The sequence below is a fragment of the Cynocephalus volans genome, chromosome 4 (genome assembly GCF_027409185.1).
Source record: "Cynocephalus volans isolate mCynVol1 chromosome 4, mCynVol1.pri, whole genome shotgun sequence".
Lineage (NCBI taxonomy): Eukaryota > Metazoa > Chordata > Mammalia > Dermoptera > Cynocephalidae > Cynocephalus > Cynocephalus volans.
Window position 1 is genome coordinate 116,576,856 of NC_084463.1, and position 19,111 is coordinate 116,595,966.

General features: G+C 41.1%; 1 protein-coding gene across 15 annotated transcripts in view; it reads right to left on the reverse strand.

The window, feature by feature from the left end:
• Positions 1-15,015, reverse strand: part of SOX6 (SRY-box transcription factor 6) — a 638,471-nt gene extending 623,456 nt beyond the window's left edge. For 12 of the 15 annotated variants that reach the window (XM_063092529.1, XM_063092530.1, XM_063092527.1 and 9 more), the window contains exon 1: positions 12,338-12,434. The gene's annotated coding sequence lies outside the window, so the exon portion shown is untranslated. Of the gene's footprint in view, positions 1-12,337; positions 12,435-12,621; positions 12,670-14,189; positions 14,267-14,823 lie in introns of those variants that run through there. The other 3 variants (XM_063092518.1, XM_063092517.1, XM_063092516.1) reach the window with 3 other exon arrangements.
• Positions 15,016-19,111: the final 4,096 nt, after the last annotated feature.

Consider the following 19,111-nt stretch of genomic DNA (forward strand, 5'->3'; position numbering starts at 1 on the left):
GGATTTGGAGAGTGCTCAGGTAAATGACATAAAGAAAAATCACGATTTGTAATAATAAATATGCTAAGAATAAAAAAATAATTTAAAAAAAAAGCTAGACCCAACTATATACTGTTTTCAAGAGACTCACCTTACCTGTAAAGACACGCACAAATAACGAAAGGATGGAAACCAAAAATGAGCAGGAGTAGCCATTCTTCTATAAAATAAAATGGACTTTAAACCAAAAACCATAAAAAGAGGCAAAGAAAGCCACTATATAATGATAAAGGGATCCATCCAGCAAGAAGACATAACGGTCATACATATACATGTATGCACCCAACACCAGAGCAACCAGGTATTTAAAACAAACACTCTATTAGGCCTAAGGAAAGAGATAAGCCCCAGTACAGTAGGGGACCTGAACACCCCTTTCTCAGCACTGGACAGATCATCTAGGCAAAAAATCAACAGAGAAACACAGGATTTAAATGACACTTTAGACCAATTAGACCTGGCAGATATCTACAAAACATTTCATCCAACAACTACAGAATATGCAATCTTCTCATCAGCACATAAAATGTTCTCCAGAATAAGCCAGGCACAGAAGAGAAATATTGCATGTCCTCACTCACAAGTGTGAGCTAAGTAACAAAGAAAGAAAGACCATAATAAAACATTGAACCTTCAGAAGAAGAGAACAAACCTATAGTTACTATAGGTGGGAAAGGGGGAGAGGGTGGGGGTAGAGAGTAATTGGGTAGGGGACACTAAAAGTAATTGTGATTTATAATGATGAACATGCTAATAATATTGATTTGATCACCACATACTGTACACAAATACTGATAGTCAACTCTGTACCCCATAAATATGTATAAATAAAAATAACAAATAAATAAATAAAATAAAACATTCCCCAGGACAGACCACATGTTAGGCCACAGACCAAGTCTCAACTTTAAGAATAAGACCCCAAAAGCACAGGCAACAAAAGAAAAAATAAACAAATGGGATTACATCAAACTAAAAGGCTTCTGCACAGCCAAAGAACAGTTAACAGAGTGAAAAGACAACCTACAGAATGGGAGAAAATATTTGCAAACTATGCATCCAACTAGGGATCAATATCCAGAACATACAAGGAACTCAAATAACCTAACAATAAAATAACATGTGATCTGATCTAAAAATAGGCAAAGGAGCTGAATAGGCATTTCTCAAAAGAAGATACACAAATGGCCACAGACACATGAAAAAATGTTCAACATCACTCAGCATCAGGGAAATGCAAATCTAAACCACGTTGAGATATCATCTCACCCCAGTTAGCCTGGCCATTATCAAAAAGACAGAGAATAACAGATGCTGGGCAAGGACGTGGAGAAAGGAGAACATTCCTACAACGTTGGTGGAACTGAAAATTAATGTAGCCATTATGGAAAGCAGTATGTGGACTCCTGAAACAACTACAGATGGAACTGCCATACAATCCAGCAATCCCACTGCTAGGTATGGAATGGAAATCATCCTGCCAGAGGGATATCTGCATTGCCATGTGTGTGGCAGTTCTATTTACAACAGATGAGAGTTAGAGCCAACCTAAATGTCCATCGACAGATGACTGGATAAGGAAATGTGGTATACAGATACTATGGAATACTACTCTGCCATAAAAAGGAATGAAATTTTGCCATTTGCAGGAACATGGATGAACTTAGAGAAAATTATGTCAAGTGAAATAAGCCAGGCACAGAAAGAGAAAAACGACAAGACCTCGCTCATAAGTGGGAGCTAAAAATATATATATAAATAAACAAATAAACAAATAAACAAAAAAAGAAAGAAAGAAAGATACAACAATCACAATAATTCATTGAACTTTCAAAAGGAGAGAATGGAACTGAGGCCACCACAGGTGGGAAAGGGGGTAGCAAGAAATTGGTAAAGGGCAACAAAAAATGATTATATTGTATAACAATAAATACAGTAATTATCCTGATTTGAGGATCATGTATTGACACAGATATTGATATTCAACACAGTACCCACAGATATGTACCATCAATTATGTTGCAATTAAAAATAAACAAATAAATAGAATCAGATCTTTAAATCACTTTATCATGCAGCGTTAAAACAAGACTAAACAACAAAGAATATTTAATTCTAGGGTTTGGGGGACCACAATTAGTTTTAAAATATTTATTTCACCTACATTTCTTTCTTTTTATTATCTACTCATGATTGTTTTCATAACATATATTAGCACAGTAGTACATGTCTAAAATTTTAAATAAATATGCACATGTATTAGGACACATGCTCATAAATATTTTACTGATGATATGCTCTAACCAAAATATTTGAAGATCACTATTCTATTATGTCAGAAGTTCTCCCAAATAAGTCTTAAAAGGGTCTTGCCAGAGGAATTCTTCCAGACTCACCCTTACTAACAATATTCTCCAGTTGCACTTAGCTATTCAAACCACCTAAGAACTCTATTTCCTTCTCTCCTGAACATCCTAAGTTCCGCCCCTTTGACCTCAGGTATTGAAAATGTTTCCTACATTTGCTCCAATCAAGCAGGGAAGATGTGATGACACGGAAATATACATTTTATTAATTATCAAAGATATTTACTTTTAAGACACATTAGCAATGCACTTATTTAACAAAGGCCTCATTTGAGACAATTTAGGATGACATATAATTTAATGTCCCTCTTATTAAATCATGTTTCTGTTTTTAAATTATCTCAGATATAAACTTGTTGAATAAGCAAAACTAAAAACTAAACCATCACAGCCTCATAAAGTGTAAAGGACATTGATAAAAATGTACTATTTTATTGGCATTTTCATTACAGAAACTAGCATATGCACAGATCACAAAGGAAGAGTAACAACCCAAAAATGTGAAAGTGATGCTAAGATAGTGAAAACGAAAAAAATTAACACACAATATGAAGGGGTATAATTTTCCATATACTCTGTTCACATAGCTCCTAACAACATTAATGAGTTTTCCATGTGGACATAACAACAAAATTAAACACAAAATGTCACAAACAGATATAGCAATTATGATGAGTGCTTTGGGAAAGGGCCCAAGTTGTCATAATTAAAAGTCAAGCTATTTTTCATTCTTCCATTGTCATGCCATAGATAAGAATTTGAGCCCCCTACTTCACTAGTTCCACCCAATTTAGGCAGCTCTATATTTTTACCTCAGAGAAAATAAGCCCATTACAAAATGCCACATAATTTAAAGAACTAAAGTGTTCATGTACATGACCCTACTTTAGCATACCTGTAAATCACACAAACCTATACAAAAAGTATAAATGAAGGAATTCTCTGGACCTATTGCTGTCGGTAAAAATTTAAAGGGTCTGACCTCAGAAAAGCTGATAATTCCTTTTAATAATGCCTAAGAATATTATACTAAAAATTAAAATTAAATATGACATTATACAATTTTAGGAGTTCCAAGTTTAAAATTCTTCTTTAAATCTCAATTTTTCTACTTTCTTTTTTTATTTTTTGGTGGCTGGCAGGTGAAGGGATCCAAATCCTTGACCTTGGTGTTATCAACACTGTGCTCTAACCAACTAAGCTAACCAGCCAGCCCAATTTTCCTGCTTTCAGTGTGCATCTTTATAGTGGGAAAGGACTACATCTAAGAAATTTTAAAATAGTCAAATTTTTCTGCAGTGTGTATTTGCTTCTTCAGACTCGAGAGTAAAAAGTGTTCCTGAGATTCAGTTAACTAATATGCTGTGTTCTAAGTTATTTAAACTTTGTTCACCTGACATATTATTTCAATTTTTATTTTCTTTTTGTTTGGGTTTTTACTTCTTATCAAAGAATTCAGCTGAAAGACTTAAAGGAAAATGTCCTTGAGAGCATCACAACTAATTCAGTATGACTAAGGGGATGTTTTTAAATTGTTTTCTAGAACTTTCACATCTTTTTTCCCATCCTTTACTCAGTTTCAGAGTCTTTCTTTGTAATGTAGAGTTCATATTTTTTTTCATGGCATTATCAACAATGCAAGTCTCCAGCATGCCAAAGCAGTGGTGAGGAAAACAACAGTTCAAGGCCACTAAAAACCAGGGCCATAGCTTCTTTAGCCTATGGGACCACCCATCCCTTTTGAGAAAGTGATTATGTCACAAAGTCCTATAAATTGCAAAATCTCAACAGGTGTGTTAGTAGGAGAAACAAGTTATTAAACACCAAAGAACTTCCAAACCAAAAACAGAAAAGAAGTGCTGTGGGCTCAGAGAAAAAGCTTTCAAAAAGTTATAAGAAAACATGAATTTCCAGATTACAAAACTAAAAGGAGTTGATTTAGCACCTCTATTTGAAAGTTATCAGAAATAGAGGGTGGTTGTTGCCACTACTACTGCTTCTGCTACTGCTACTGTTTCTTCAACATGACTGTGTACTAATAACTTGTATTTCTTCCAAAAAGTTCAAACCACTCTGAGAATTAATTTATTTTCATATTATTCCTCAACAAAAGAAGTTATGATATATGTCAACTTCACAGTTGGAAAAAATTAATTATAAATATGAGGCACCTAAAGACCTGCAACAAATAAGGAAAACTCCAAAATAACACCTTGAACTAAAAGTTTCCAGAAATGGCTCTTTCCCTAAGACCATGCTTGTCAATTGAGAAAAGATAAAGTCTATCACAGTGTAAGAGACAATATTTTATTAACTCATAGTTTTGATCATAAGATTATATATTAATAAGCGACTTTAATTTTCATACCTATTTGACATATTCAAAGGAAAGCAACAATTCGAAAGATTCCTCTCTACCTTAAAACATACTCACAATGAGTATGACCACATGAGTATGAGTTTTGACCACAAAACTGAGCTAAAAGAAGTGCACTGGTTAAGCTGCTGGCCTATGGCCGTATCACATTCATGACAGACATGGCCTTTCCAGGAGTCACAAAGACACAAGTATGAGATACATCAGTGTCAGACCTACTGAACAGTCAGTAATGCTATCAAATGTTCCCCCATGTTCAATGCTCATTAGGGTGTCACCTGAAGCCTATTCCTAATTATCCTTTAAATCACAGATCAAAGGCCACCTCCTACTAAAGCTTTCCCAGACATAGGTACTTCTGCTCTTATACATATCTCCACTACAGTAATTAGAACACTGCATAGAATCACCTATATTCACAGCTCCTCACTAGCACCATGTATTTTCATCTTTGAAATCATGTAATCAAGTGATTCCCAACCTTTTCACCATCAACTATCCTTTTATTAGTCCTCTCTCATGAACCCCATATTTTGAAAGATTGTTGCTTATCAAACTAGCCCCACTTATTATGTAATAGTTAAGTCATTTTCTAATTTTTATTAATCAGAGACATAGAGAACAGATATTTAATGCTTGTGGTCAGCATGGTATTATCCATTTACATTGGTGTATGAGAAATGCAGCAATGGTTTGGCTCTGGAAGTAAGCATGAAGATAAAATAAATGAGCACTGACATTACATAGAAGAGATTGGAAAATAAGAGGGCCCAAAAAGCCAGTCCTAATTTATGACATACAAGTTTTGTTTGGAGTAAATAATATCCTGAAGCAAAACCCAATTGCAGCATTTATTCATATCAAGTAGGAAGTTAGACAGTACAACTGGTAAGTTTATCTACCCCACATACATTTTATTGAAGGAGGCAATGAAGATGAAAGCACTTTAAAAACTTAGGAGTTCTATAAAATGTAAGGGAATAAAAAGCCTTTCTCATGCCATGGTTCTAGTACTGATCATATATAACTATTGGCAATTTATACTAACACAGTTGTCCAGAACTGTTCTATGTACTTTTACATACAGTACCTTCTAACTTAATCTTCCCAACAACCCAATGGGATAAACTGTCACCATCCCCATTTTAAAACTGAGGAAATTGAGACTTGGAGAGGTCGTATTACTTTTCCAAGGTCACACAACTAGGTTATGAGATAAGACTTAAAAGGAAGTATTCAATAAATAAAAACTGAAAGTTTAATTTTTGTCTTTACCCATACAGGCTTCTCACTCAAATGAAGAAGAATGTCTGTTTCCATTTTTTCTTAAAATGAAAGCAAGAAAAAACAGACTGAAATGTACATATTTGACATAAAGAACTTCCTGGTGTTAATCACTGATATACATAACCAAAGAAGATTATAAAACCTCCTTCTTTGCAGGCTTTTGAGATAAAGAGTGCTTCTTAACTGATCAGAATGGAGAAATGGTGATCAATGCTATATGAAGGATGACAGATGAATCTTCCAAAATCTTTTCTAGTCCACAGAATTGAAGTTTTATCAAATTTGAGAGGCTGGACTTTCAAATTCTACACTTAATTGCTACTCAACCCCAAGTCTTTGAGACAGCAGATGAATTCTCCTTTCTAGGAAAGAAGATGTATAGCTATAGTCATTGTATATAAGAGGGAAAGAAGCAGGTTATGTAACTTACCAAATATTACATAGCAAGTATGTAGTGAAGCTGGAATAGGAAGCCAGATCTCTAATTCTAAGTATAGGACCACTTCAACAGTAATAGATAACATGTTTTAAATGTTTATTTTACACCAATCCCTGAGCTTAGTGCTTTACATTCATTTATCTCATTTAATCCTCACAATAACCCTGTGATAGAGATATTACTATTTCTCCCATTTTATGTATAAAGAAACCGAGGCTTAGGGATTTTACAATGGATATATTGGGAGAAAGGAGGCTGACTTCTCCTACATAGAAGGTTCAATGCCCTTGGAGATAGCGGGAGATTATTCCTGAGAAAATAACAACATTCCTGAACTTTGATATTCCTTCCCAAGAAAGAATAATGAACCATGCTCTCTTAGTTAGGGACATTCTTACCCAGTTCTACCAATGACCTGCTTAGCACCAAGACAACTATGCCTACTAAGTTTCTCCACCTATCAAATATTAAAGTATTCAATAGAAGAGAAAATCCTTAAAAAGTAAAGACTCATGGCTTCAAAAATGCCCTTCAGGGCGCCTAGAACTTACTAAGTGCTCAATTACATTATCCAATGATCTGTTCATAAAGTATAAAAGGAAGCATTTGCAACCATGCCTGAGAATTAGTTCCTTTTGAAGCCTATGCTCTTCATTTAAAAAACAAAAAAAAAATCTCTTGCATTTTCTGTTCTCCATATATTGGGCTTGTGTAGTCTTGGAAAGTAAAGCATCTTCAATTTTCTTTGTCTAATTTTTAAAAACTACTTTATGAAGAAGCAAAGAGATTATGCTCAGTGAAGTCATAATCACAAATAGCACTGAAGTACCTTTTTGCACTTGAATGAATATATTAAAGACAGACAATTCAATTCATCTCTTTAAGATGACTAGAAACAACAAATTACTGAAGGTAGCAGGGACAACAGATCATTTAAAGGGTTATCTTGTGAGGTTTTTAGAGAAAAAAAGAGATCAAGGGAGAACTTGAAATGAGAAAACATAGAATGTTTGCATACACTCTAATATCTACATTATATAACGCACTTTGAATTTATCTTATATTTATTATGCTTCTTTACACGTCATCATGAAAAGTGTCAAATCAATATCCTTAATTTGACCCAAAATAGTGAAAACACACAAAACTCTTAAAGGATTTCATAATATCACATCAGGCTTCTTTAGTACATGGTGCTTCAATCCAGAGAAATCTTTAAAAAGCTTTATAGATCATGGGAGTGTAGTAAATAAAACACACCAGTGAATTCCTTGCCACATGCACCACAGCAGAATATTCATAGTGTGAGAGCAAATACGGAAATAGAAAATCCAGAAAATTACAGAGCAGCAAATTCAAGCTGGTTACCAAAGATGTAAAAATTTCTAAAATACATACAACACTGGAGTACCAATTGTTAGATTTTTTATTTCACTATTCTATCCCCAAATAATTACAGGTTAAGCTATCAACCCAGTTCTTTACAATAAAATCAAACATCTCCCTATAAATGCAAAGAGATAACTCTAGATAAATATAAAGATTTCTATAGCTTCAAATGATTGTTTTTCCCTTGAAGTACTATGAAAGAAAATGCCACTAAAAGGTAAAAGGTAAAAAGAAACATTTCAGAACTCTTTTTAAAGCATTTTGAAAAGGAATTTTTTCCAATATTATATACTGTACAAATCAGTGAGGATTCCTAAATATATTAGCATTATAAAGTACAAATAACTAGGCAGTTGATTTTTAATGCAGTATATTAGTTTATAATAGATTACAGCATGTACAATTAACCTCAGAAAACAACTCACATCTTTCCTAAAGATGAAAGTTTTTAGAGTGAATAGTAAAATATAAGTGATATATTAGGGGTCTTAGAGGAACAAGAAGAGATTCTGAATATAAACAAGCCATCATTCTGGTAAAAGGAAATACAAACAACTAGAATAAAAATAGTTGATGCACAAAAGCCGTAATGAGAGGGTAGCTCAAAAAATAACTTCTACTTTGAATGGTTTGGATGAAATACAAATTATCCACAGAAAAGTGTGGACTGGCATAAATGTTTGTACAAAATTATAAGTGTATTTCAAGAAGTATGCAAGAGGCAACCGCTTGCATGATGCACAAGGTCCCGGCAATGCTCTGCCTAAGTGCTAGTGCACAGAGTCCAAACCACTGCATTTTAATTACCATGCAGCCTCAGATATATTGCCTTTGATATGGAAATATTCTTGTTCTCTCATCTTCACATATGGTCTCATGCACAGAAATCTTTATCTGATTCATAAAAAATAAACTAGAATCCAATCTCAACACCTGACCTCAGTGCTTAGAAGTTTTTTACTAAGCATGGTGTCACTATAAAAAGAATGGCTAATATTGGTGTAAAGTTGGATATTTTGAGCAAAGATATGAAAGATTTGCAGTTAAGAACTGAATTGATACTGCTTCTCTGAGGTTTTAAGGTTTCGTGTTCCCTTTTTTGAGACTACCACAGATTTGAGGAAAAACAGACCAATACCCTTTTTGGAGGGAGAGAGTCCATAATAGATTTAAATTATATTACATTTTACAACCTCCACCCACATTCTTCAATTGGTATTTTTATTTGCACTATGACAATGGATACTTAAAACTTGAAAAGCTTTCTCAAAAAACATAATGCAAATTTTGAACTATTTCCAGTTTGACTAAATGTCTAAACAAAATAATTAGCTGAAAAGCTTTTACCCTCTTCCACAGAACAAGGAATATAAAAACACTCTCCTATGAATGAATAATGAATATATAATGAGAGGATGATGAGAGTTTCTGATGTAACTCTCAACAAAACAATTAGTTTTCAGATCACAGTTGAAGAATTTCAAGTGAAAAGGATATGCTATACATCTAAAATGTGCTTACATCTAATAAAAATTGCTTTTTATACACTATACCAGAGCACTAGCTTTTTTTTTTTTTTTTTTAACGTATGTATTGAGATTCAGGGTATAATCAGTAGAAAATGTGGAGTCAGGAGGAGAACAAAAAGGTTCTAATATCTTATTTTTCTTGTTAGAAAAGAAAATAATAGGGAAAGCCATGTTTCTTAAACAAAAAGCAATCCAAACCCAAAAATAGTCCATTTCTTTCTCTAAAAAGCAATGAATATTTGTTCATTTGTTCATTGTTTAGCAGGTTTCTATAATAAAATATATTTTCCTTAAATCTCATATACCCACATAACTTGATAATTCTGAAATAATCTAGATTTTTTTAAAAAAAAGGTAATATGACCCATCTAACCTCATGACAGCAGATAATACATCCCATCTGCAAATCATCTTGCTGTAAGTTATCTGTGTTTTATCATTTCTAGTACCTGTCTGTGCCTGATATGTTACTCTCAGACACATTAGCTTGATGGAATGTTTCACTTGACTTCAAAAACATCAACTTATATATGCATCCCTAAAATATACTTAAACAAATAGCTCTTAGATAAACCCCTATACTTTCATATAATGTTGTTTGTAAATAGTGAAAAAATATATGTATATATATGGATTCTCTCACTAATGTGAGAATTCCTTCAATCATGGAAAGAAATATATAACCTAACAAATACTAAAAAGCATATAAAATATTAAAAGTAGGGTTTAAAGGTAAAGTATATTAAGTCTTGTTCAAAAGAAAATTCATTCATTTCATACCTATTGTAATAACTGAAAGAGAATTATTTAAAATGTCACTGATTTCTTCAAAATAAGATGGATATGTGTAGCAATTTCATCAATGACCAATAATCCAATAATTTCTAAAAGAGGTCAAATAGAAACAGATATAAAATTTTAGTAACACTATCAAAATTTATCATTTATGTGTTTAAAGTAATATATTTTAGAGCCTTATAAAAGAAAGATTTGCTAATTATGGTAACATATTGTAAAAATATGCTTTTCGTTTAAAAAGAAAAATATCTGCTGTTTTCTGCTACTAATGAAAAAATGCCCCACAGACAATATAATATTCCTGCTGAATCTCATTTCTTCTACATATTCAGTTACTAAATCCGATATAGAATCAGCTTAAAGTATAGGTACTTGTTACTGTTTTTTTAGTACTTTCTAGGTTTATCTTTATAAATGTAAAGTTGAGCGCTATAGTTACACAATATGCTATTATAGGAGTTTGCATCATGTGCCTTAATAAGATCAATTTTTTGCATTTTAAAAACACATATATACCAAGAGAAAGTTCCTCCTTGTCATTTCCAAAAACAACAAATAAAAGCAACAATAAACGGGATAAAACATAAACAAAAGGATATATAGTTTTGCCACTATAATGAAAGGAATATGGTAGAAGAGCAGAGGAGAAAGGAGGTGTTGGTGGTACATAAGAAAAGCAACAGAGAATGTCAGCTTGCCTGAGGAATTGATAACCTATACTTGATGTCTGCTTCCTGGTTACCGGTTTTGGTCATAAACTAGATGTAATAAGTGTGGTGCACACTTGTTTTCAGAGTTTGGAAGATTTTTTTTTTTTTTTTGGTTGTTTTCTTTCTTTAAGATTTTGAAAAATGTAAGAGAAAAAAATTTACATGTCATTTGGCCTACTGCCCATAGGCTCACATATGTGTATTCAGGAAGATACTCTCTCAAGTGCATAGACAATATACATTTATGGGCTGATAGTGTTGGGAAAAAATTGTTATAACTTTTCTCCTGCTATAAGAAAATGGAATATGTCATTGGCTCAATAAAAAGCAAATGCAATTTAATAAACCATATCCCCACAAGAAAGGTACACTCTTGCTGCCATATAAAAGCTAACCCTGTCCCACTGAACTTATAGCAGATTTAGGATATTTGCTTGTTTGTTTGTTTTGAAATAAAGAGAATCTTCTAGTCAGTATCAGACATATCTGGGTGGCCTAGAAACAAGGGAGGAGGGAGACTGATGCAAGTGCCTAATGCTGAGTGTTGAATTCCACGGTGACTGCACAGGGTGACAGAGGGAAGGTCGTGTTCACGGCTGCAGAAATCTGGTCTCTGCCAGAATGTGGGCTAAATCTGACGTAAGGCTGGTATCTGGGAAGTTAAGTAGGAAGCTCAAGCACCATTCTGGGCAGACTGAGGACAAGGCACTGCTCCTAAGAACCCCAGGCTGAACAAAAGTGAGACAGGGAAAGAGAGAGCAGATCTTTCCAGGCTCCACACGGTAATCCCTAGCAGCCCCAAGTAGCTAGGCCTGGAGGGGCAAACCAGAAGCTGCAATCAGGGCTCAGATCTAACTTGCTGAGAGACCTTTGGGAGTAGCGGCGGAAGGGGGCACAGAAACAGGTGAACAGTCCAAACTAGAAGCTTGAAGTTCCTGCCCAAGCCAGGATACACAATGCCAAGCCTAGGCGGTCCTACTGGGTTACTGCAGATACAGGGACAATCAAAGCCCTCCCCCATGGGCGGGCTGTGGAGAATAGGTATATTGCCAGATTTTTTCTGCATCTCTTTTCCCCATCCAGTCTACACAGCCGCTGGTGTCCGGTACCCCTCTAACCAATGTTCCCCCTCAGCCGAAAGATAAGGAGAGGAGAGAAAATAGAGAAGGAAAAAGAGAAAAAATTCAAAGACGAGGCTACACTGTCACAGTCTTCCCTGCCAGGGCTTCCCGAGGCTGTCCTGGCTGATCCGGCCCTCCCTCCGGAACCCTATAACCCGGAATGGAGCTGAGCGGACCAGGTCGGCCAAGCCCGTGCCTACCGGCCTCTGGGACGAGGTGCTGAGTGCGCAGGCTAATTATACATGTGGCATTTGGGCAGCCGACTGTCCAGTGACACCTTACCTTATGAGGAAACGTCAACCCCAGCAACTGTTCAAAACAAAATGCCATCGCGGGATCAGCTTCGCCGGTTCTTGGCCGGCTCAGGATTGCTTTTCCCACAGCCTCTCGCACTTAGCGCAAGAATGTGGCCTGGGGAGGCCAGCATTGGGTGGGCGGGTGGGAGGATGGGCGGGAGGGGGGGTGGGAATAGGCAGGACGGGCCTTGCCAGGTGTCCGTCCTATGCCCCTCCCCATGGACCAGCTCGCCGACCCGACCACTTGACCTTTTTATTCACCAAACCCACCTCCTAGAAATAGACCGGGCAGGCGGTGTCTGTTCTCCTCGGGACCCGGGGGAAAACCTGGGCATGTGACTATAAAGGGCAGGACAGAGGAGACCCTAGTGGGCGGGGGGAGGAAGGGCACTCTCTCCTCCCGACTCCACTGGGTTGGTGGTTGGGCCGCCCGGCCAGGGCCAAAAGCCCGGCCTCAAGAGTGCGTGCCGGGGACGAGCGCCTGGGACGTGAACGTCATCCGAGCGCCCCATTGACTGTGCAGCGGGAGGTCCGCAGCCCAGCCCAGTTTGCCGCAGGGCGGCTTCGGGCCATCTAGAGACCGAAACTTCAAGCGCGGCCCTCACAAGAGGACACACACAGAAGCAGCCGGGGACAGCCCATCTCTCTAACAGCGCAGCCTGGCCAGCCCAGTCGAAGACTTATTTTTAGTCCCCAAATAGGGGCGGCATTCAATATCTGGCAATTCATACAAAACAAACGTTTTCAAACTTGGTCAGCCTAAGAGAGCTTAAATAAAACTCAAAATACGCCGGCAACAACCTCCTTTTATCTTCTCCGAACACACCAATTCTCTTTTTATCTGAAAGCTCCGCAGAGCGCCGAGGAAACAGCCAGACACAGAGCTAATCTGTTCTCCGCAGCCCCGGGCCGCTCCTCCCGGAGCCCGAGCACAACCCCAGAAGCCTTTGCACAAGCCCTTTCTCTTCTCTGCCCGGCCCATTAACGGAGAAAGAAGAAAGCAGCTCCCCCGGGAACGGCCAGGCCCCGGCTGGGCCTCGGGGTGGGTGGCAGCACAGCGTCCGGCCCTGGGACGAGCCCGGGAGTTAGCGGACCTCAGCCGGGGCTGCAGAGAGGGCAGTGGCCGGCGGGGTAGGGCGCGGAGAAGAACGGAGAGCGCCCGCCGGGTTCAGGGACGCGGGCGGGTCACAAACGTACAAACGACCGTGCATCCAGCGGGCGGACTCAGAAGCCTAGCCCGAGCCTGGCGAGGCTGGGCGGCCCCTCACCCAGTCCCCTGCCGGGCCAGGCACAAGCACCCTAGCGTCCAGGGCAAAGAGAACTACAGATTGGCACTTGGATTTTGTAGTCTTGGAGTTCAGCTTGTTTATTCCAGAAAAGATCTTAAAAAGTAATGTCCAAAAATGGAGGGGGGCGGGGAAAGGAAGGGAGGCAGAGAAGCTGGGAACTGGAGGCAACTCGCTCACGGCCCCGCGAAAGTTGCGGCAGAGCTGTAGTGGGGTGAGGGTGGGAGAAGGAGCGCACGCGTTTTCTAGCGACCCGGGTTTTCTTTCATGAACTCCTCTGGGTAAACTTCACCCTGGCTCAGAGAGCGACTGGGATCCTCGACTCCCTCCCGCCCACGGCCAGCGTCAACCCCACAAATAGCCCAAGCTTCCAAACCAAACTGGGGGTGGGGTGAGGGTAGCGTCAAGAAGCCCAGAAGCTCAGCGGGTCCTCCCGACCTCCCGCATCCGGAGCCTAGCTGACACCGAAGCGCTCCGAAAACTGCGGCGTCGCAGTCAAACGGCCAATCCACCCAACACTTTTCAAGAAAAAATATTCGCTAGAAAACTTACTTTGCATTTAGTCTCTATTCTTTGGGGGGATGCGGTTTAGGTCGGCTCGTAAAGGAAGCCCGTTTTGTCCAGGTTGGATATTGCCTACTTATGGATCAGCCCTTGGGTGAGGGTTTATTTTAATTTATGGCTTATGCATTCTTTTAAGGTCGATTTACATGACCTCCGGCTACAACTAAGACAGCCGAGGAGGGCACTCCAGTCGTCAGTCGGCCAAACCCACAATTAAAACAGCCCTCCCCCTAGTCTCGGTGTGACTAGGACTTTCCTGGGGTAGCTGGCTGCCTGCTTTTCTATTTCTCTCTGTCTTCCTTCTTCACTTCTCTTTTATTCCTTTCTTTCTTTATGTCTTTCTTTTTTTAGTATAACGAAATAAGGTGCGATACCAGTTTGAAAGTTTCAGTATAACTTTCTCTAAACCCAAGTCTGCAGCGATAGAGATCCAGCGATCACAAAGCCCTCGGGATGTTGCCCTCTTGTGGGCACAAAGGGCATTCGCACCCGGCGGTCCCATCCGAACCTTGAGAGCATACACGCATTTGCTTACACCGAAGCAGAGAGAGCGCGCGCTACACACGCAGGCACACAAGCTTCCTCCATCACACACTTGCGCCAACTTCAATGAAACACCTACCTCAAACTTCACGGAGACTTAAGAATTCATTCTCTAAGCCACCTGACTTCTTTTTCATGTCATTCCCAGTTATACAGATTAGAATATCTATGCGGGGAAGCGGAGTTGGAGGAATAAGGTGGGCCGAGAGGGCAGACAGATTTCCGTACAAACACTAAGGATGGCGATAACAGCTTTCTGTTGTCAAAGGTTGCGTTGTCTGTCTCCCTGCCCTTTTGCCTCAGTGTCCTACGCACGGTTATCTAGAACTACAGCATATGTTTTTCTCGGAGTGGATTTCGGGGGCGGGGGGGGGGCAAGAAAACCAGAAGCCCGCCACGCAGATGTGTCACCGCCTCCGGAACAAGGCACAACTCTGAGAGGGGGACGCATCCTGGGGATCCGCGCGTCCACCAGCGAGCGGCAGACGCTCGGGCCCCTTTCTCTACCTCCACTCCCCCCCTCTGCGTCGGCCCCGCTGAGCGCCCTCCTCCCGCTCCTCCTCTCCCCACTCTCCTCCCCAGCCAAGTACGGAAACCCGCCCCGGCTGGGCAGCCGCGGCTCCTGGCAACCCGCGCCCCCTCAGGACTCCGGTCGCTCGGCTCTCGTCCCTCCGCCTGTCCTTCCCCAGCCCCTCAGTCCCAGCTCAGAGAAACTAACACTGGAGCTGCCCGGAAGGGCCGGGGCGGAAGGCGCTGGGGGCCAGCGTCCCGGCCCTGGGTTCCTGTCCCCTGCCCCCTCCGACTCCCCAACAGGTAGCTCACAGACGGGCCGCGCGCTCTCGCTCTGCCTCCCTCGCTCTCTAGCTCTCTCGCTCCGTCCCGGTTACCTGGGCGGGCTCCAGGATGGTACCGCACGGGAGGGCTCCTTGTGCGCTGCGCCGCGGGAGCAAGTGGCATTAAAGAAAAGGGGAAAGATACAAATAAAAAAAATTTGTAAAGGAAGGGGAGTCGATGCTAGGTCAATTAGCACAGCCCGGGGATCGAGGGAGCAGAACCCCCCAGCGCCGCGGCCGGCGCAGCCCGTTAACTCAAGTCTGCGGGGGTGTCCCGCCCCGGGCTGGGGGGAACGCTGAGCGGCAGAAGTTTGCTGCGGGGGTGCCGGGAGGTGCGCGCGGAGCGGGGTGACTAGGGGCTTCCCTCCTGAAACAAGTGAAGGCGATGGTTAGTGCTGTCAATCTTGGCAATCAGTGTGAGCGGCCATGTCGTAAGTATTCAAAGCATTTCCCGTCGTGCAACATCAGAAAGTGAGTGGCCAGGGCATTGATCTGAGCGAGGGAGAGGAGGCAGGGCTCCCCTCCCAGACAACACAGGCAAGATGAGACAAGAGGCGAGGGAGGCAGCGAGCCAGGCAGGGAAGCTGGGAGGGAGGGGGAGGGCCGAGGGAAGAAGAAGGAGGGGAGAGAGGGAGGCAAAGGCGAGAGAGAGCCGCGCAGAGAGAAGGGAACAGAGACGGCGAAAGCTGAGGTTGGAACTGGAGAAAGCTCCTGCAAAGAGGGAGTGAAGCGACGGCTAGGAGGGAATTGTAAGGCGACAAAGGAGAGGAAGAGTCGGGATCAGAGGGCAATGGGGAGAAGTATTAGGTGGGAGAGAGGCGGCTTGGGGAAAAAAGGACCAAAGGAGCGCTGTTAGGGCAGGGGCTGCTGGGAGGAGGAGTCAAGAGGAAGGCAAACTGAAGCGAGGAAAAGGTAGGCAACTGGGGAGGGGAAAAAGGAGCAAACTAGAGAAAGTGAGGAAGTCAAATGAGAGAGGAAAATGTAAGGGTGGTAGCTTGTGCTTTGGAAAAGTTAGATGACAGAAGGAAGCATGGGCTGTATGTTAAGAAATGCTGAGATACAGAACTGGACCACAAAAGTGAGTCATGAGAGAAACAGAAAAGGAGAAGAACAGGGGTTGAAGCGGACCAGGAAGAAGGAAAGAAGGGTGAATATCAGGATGAATAAGAAGAAGAACAAAGGAAAGTGAAGAAGAGAAGTGGTCAAAGGAGCAGGAAAAAAGAAATGCAGGAAGCAGAGATAATGAAAACACACCAGTTAGTAGGATCTCAGTAAATGGGAAAAGAGAAATCTATTTTTAAAGATGGAGGAGGATTAATTGGGGATATAAAAGAAGAAAAGGCAAGTGACATAGGAGATTCCCAACATCTGTAGGTGTCAGTGTTCCGGAGGCCATATGGATTATAGGGCTTATGAGTTAAAATTATAAATAACAAGACATGTGCAAACTACCAAAGAAAAAATATGCCTTTACAAATAAGTAAAATAGTTCCACATTTATTATATGGATAAGTCTGTGTTGCATGGAATTGAGTGGGTGATATATGTGTACTAATTTTACCTCAACTTTGTCGAGGAAAAGATTTAGAGAAACAATTTCAAGAAGGGTGGCTTGGAGGTTGCAGAAAATGAAGAGTTTCAGTCACCCAGGATAGCACATAAAAATGCATGTCAGATGTAGAAAATTATGTTAATAAAAGACCCCCCCAAATGTACATAAATTAAAGATTCCCTTTGATTCATGTGTAGGGTAGATTAAAGATTTGAAGCGTACAGAATGGTTTAAAAGAGCAAAGACCTGAAACTTTATCTCAGTGCAAAAAAGCTGGCAGACGGGGAGGAGAGTATAATCGTGGTGTCAGGTACAAGAGATGCAGAGTAAAAGAGAGATGAGAAAACTAGCTTTGACAGAAGCACAGAGCTACCTAGAGGGAGTGTGAATAAGGTGAGGTTGGCCTTCCTTAACCCAGGCCCAAAAGAATAGACTAGATTTAAGAAACTAGGGTCAGTGGTGAGTCAAAACTACATCAAAATTAAAAGCTTGGAAAGAGGTTCTTAGATGACAAGAAATTTGTGAAGTGTTCTGTGTAGAAATTGTTCTTGCTGTGTAGAAAGTGTTATGAGATGGCCACTTTGAGACAACTCATAAACAGAGACTTTGTGAAAGGAGGTATGGACCAGGAGAGAGAGGTCAGGAATGGTCGCTAGAAACATCACAAAATTTTGTGGCAATCTAAAGTTGCCAACAGGAGGAAGACCTCCAACAGATTAAGTGATAAAAGATAAAGGGAGAAAGCCTCATCTTTACTACATTAACTTTGAAGAAAATGGAGAGAATAACCAAGTACAGAAGATGCAACAAGGAGAGATGTCACTCAAATTGGCTTCTTAAAGTGTACTCCATGTTTGGTTCCATAAGAACTCCAGACAAAAGAAAGAAAAAGATAGAAATAAGGGTGGGAGTGAGCACCTAGGATCAGTCGGACAGAAGGAATAGCCTGATGCCTCTGCCCCAATAGGAAATATGGTGCTTGAAGGTTGGGAACTTGGGAGCTGTGTGTTAAACTGACTTGATGACTGTTGGTTGGGAGGAGAGTTAGTCCCCAACAAGAAATCTTGTGTCCTCATCACCCACAGCAACTTTCAGGACTGGATAGTCTGCCTCCAGGCTCCAGAGCCTACAAGCGGGTCAGGAGTACTCCCCAACACTTTGCAGGCCAGCTCTTAGATATTGGGCTCCCAGAACTGCCCGGCTGCCCCTTGACCTCAGAGGCCCAAGGGGCAAGCCCATACCAGTGTTTCCTGGCTTGACAGGGGTCAAATCTCTTCCATGTTGTACGTGTGTGTGGCCCTGCCCGGCCCACCGCTCGGTTCCACTGGCTCGCACTCTTCAGCCACCTGCCCTGGAACTCAACCACAGGGGCCAAAAAACTCTCTCCAAAGCCTAAAGAGGTCAAAATTGAATGACCTGTCCTAAATGCCTGCAGAGAGAAGACGGGGTAGGTTAGGTCCCAAAGCCCAAATCCTCAGGGAAGAGTCCCCGAGAGAGGTGAAACATCAGATACAGAAACGGCTGGGGCACGACTAGGTTTCTCCAGTTTGCTGCGACAAGTTTGGCTTTCCAAATACCAGAGCGTCAGTCTCTTTAAATCACAGGGCACTCCGCACTTGGGGCCCTAGGAGGCAAGACTGACCCTGCCGACCAGATGCAGGCCGCTGGCGGGAGTCAAGAAGAAAAGGAGACATTACCGAGATTTCTGGCGTCCAAGGCCCTAATACCTGGCCACGATGGACCTCAGGAAAAGTAGTGGCAGAAATCCTCTTTACATTTTATCTAATAAACTGATACCAAAGTAAACTGATAAGGCTGAACACGCAGCGGGTCACAACATCGAGTCCTAAAGGAAGGAAACTTAAGTTTGGGGTCTCGGGGCTACTCTTCAGACTGTGCATGGGGTGACACGTGGCCCTGGGGGCGGGGATGCGCGCTAAGGATTTCTTCTCAAGCCTCTGGCGCGGGCTGTACCAAACAGT